This window comes from Mesitornis unicolor, unplaced genomic scaffold (genome assembly GCF_000695765.1).
Source record: "Mesitornis unicolor isolate BGI_N332 unplaced genomic scaffold, ASM69576v1 scaffold1381, whole genome shotgun sequence".
NCBI lineage: Eukaryota > Metazoa > Chordata > Aves > Mesitornithiformes > Mesitornithidae > Mesitornis > Mesitornis unicolor.
The window spans coordinates 82,138-84,908 of NW_010165575.1; positions in this window are offsets into that span (position 1 = coordinate 82,138).

Consider the following 2,771-nt stretch of genomic DNA (forward strand, 5'->3'; position numbering starts at 1 on the left):
GAGCACAGATGCTGCCCACACTTTCTGGTCTCCAGCCCTGTTGTGTTGAAGAGTTCAATAGTCAGATCATATTTTGGTTTTATTTTTGATAAAGATGGATACTGAATTTGTTACTGTGAGAGGCATCTGGATGGGGGCACACATGCCTCAATCAGGCTTAAATGGGTGTCCCTGACTGACCACAGACTTCTGTGAAGTAGGATTGTATTTAGTTTCAGTACTGCACAGACTACAGTGGTTAAAAGTCTTTATTGCTGCTTGGCTACAGATTACTGTAAGGTGCTTTTGAAAAATATAAAGTTGACAAAACATTGTTCAGTTTGGAACTTATTTCCAGGCATGCTCTATGGCTACATAACAAGTCTCCTGCCACAGCCACATCAACTGGAGTCTGGAAGACTGCAAACAAAGGAAGGCTAGGGAATGTATGGATAAAAATTCATTCTTGAATATATGTGACAGAGGTCCTTAGTCCAGGCTTCCTTAGAAGGATTCTTAAGCTAAGGTCTGACATTCATCAAAGATTTAAGTTAGAGAAAAATTGTTGCATCTCATCTTCCCTTAGTCCTTCCTCTGCTACCAACAAAATTTCTCTGCTACAAATTTTGCTCTGTGGCCAAAGTGTGTCTGACAGGCCAGTTTCTGCAGAGTTACACACAACTTGTCTTCATCTTCAGAAAAACACATGGCTTCTGAGACAGCGAGTTCTTGTGTAGGGCCATTTTTCCCCCAGGCAGTCTGAAATTGTGTTCCACACCAACCATGCTCCAGAGGAGCATTTATAATCATTTTAGATGAATTAAATGTAATCTTTGGTACAGCCCTGATCTTTGCAGCCACTGTTATTTTTCATCTGTGACTTACACAGTGTTATTCATGTGACATGGGTAGCCAGTGCTAACTTAAAAAATAACAGTAATAGCAGCCAGGGACTTAAGAAGTCTTTATAGGATTTGTTTCCATGATTATAACTTATGTCTATTTTACAATGAATCAACTGTCTGGATTTTTTTCCTAAAACCTTTCTTGCAGTGAAACAGATGGCCCTACAATAGCCCTGCATCCCTGTCCAGGATTGCTGAGACAGACAGGGGTTTGTTTTCTCTAGATTTAGACATAATGAGCGATTCTGGAAGGAAAAATCAAGCTGCAGTAAAGGTGGAGTTCAAATGATGAAAAAACACAGGGATCATAATGTTTAAAATACTTGCTTTCTTTTTTTCCCCCTAACAATTATAATCTTGTTACTATGTAGAAAATGCTCTGGAGCTAACTGACAGCTGAGCAAAAGCTAATGGTTGCAGTATTTGATTAACCGAGGTATTCAACCCCATGAGGTGTATTAATTTTCAGATGTGCTGATTGTATGTCCTTTTGAGAGCACTGGAGGCAGCTGTCTAAATTTGTGAAAGTTTGGATTAAAATCTAGACCATCCCATAAACATTCAGCCATATACTTGAAACAAAAAACATCACAGATTCTTAAGTGATTCATTGTGTGAGCTTGGATGTGGATACAAATTTGTTGCAATCTATTTTCTTTCTGTAGCAACATTCACAAGCTATACAGAAGAAGAGAGATGTCCCAATGCTTGGTGTCTCCAGTGTAGCTTTCTGCTCCTCTGCATGGAGCTGGGAATGTCCTGGAGGAATCAGGACTGATATAACAAAGTGATACATATTGGGGTGGGAGCAATGGGGAACAGGTGAAAATCCCCTCTGCATTTAAAAGAAAATTCATGCATTTAAGCAGGAATTTGAGAGCTGAGATCTGAGTCATTTAAGAATCAAGCCTCTTTCCTGGCCAGCCAGCCCACTGCAGAGCGCCAAGTCCCCATCCCACCTTGGGGTTGACACAGCACCTATAGCCACAGCAGAGGTGCATGTAAGGGCAGTTAAGCACTAGAAAATCTGTACATGCGACTGGACTGACCTGTGGCCACCCAAAGTCTGTTGCAGCACAGTCCTTATCTCGCCACTTTGGCTATAAGGATACAATGGGTGCCTGTGCTGAAAGCCCTGCTAAAGTCAAGGGGGAGAACAGCAACAGCTCCCCCTTGTCTTACGAACTGGGCCATTGTCTTTCTGCACTGGAGTAAGGCCCACTTTCAAAAGGGAAAAGTAACCTTAGAAGTAAGTGCCTGTGAAGATGGAGGGCTATGTTATCCCTGGTAAGGTTGGGGGTTATTTTGGTCTGCTGTTACACTGCTCGTGTGAGTGGCTGACTGGGCAAGTGGGAGATGTTTAACTTCACAGCCCCATCTGAGTATGGCAGTCCTTCTTAGTACTGCACCCTCCTGGTGTTTGAGCAGGAGGGCAACTCAGTGCCCAGAAGCAGAGATTTGGGATTGTTGGTCTTTCCTTTCAATCAAGCGTCTTGCATTTAAAGCTAGACCTTGCTGCCTTCTCACACATGAGAAGTGGATACGTTTGGCTCTGTTTTATTACAGGAGCTATGCAAATCACTTATGATGCTCTGAAAGCTGCGTGAGTGGCACATTCCCTCATGTGGAACACAGAGACCTTGTTAGCAAGAATTGGCTCATGCTGGGAGCCCTGCCTGTCTGCTAATAGCAACATTAATTGAGAACAAGAGGCATTTTTCATAATTATGATACTGGAAAAAAAAAACACCCTAAAAACCACTTAGCTACAGAGTTGCAGTCTGAGCGTGCTCTCCCACTCCCTCACAGAACCAAAAATCCCTCTCTAAAACCTGCAGATAAAGCCTCAGGGCAGATGTGAGCAGGGGCTGGCTGCTGCCCTGGCAC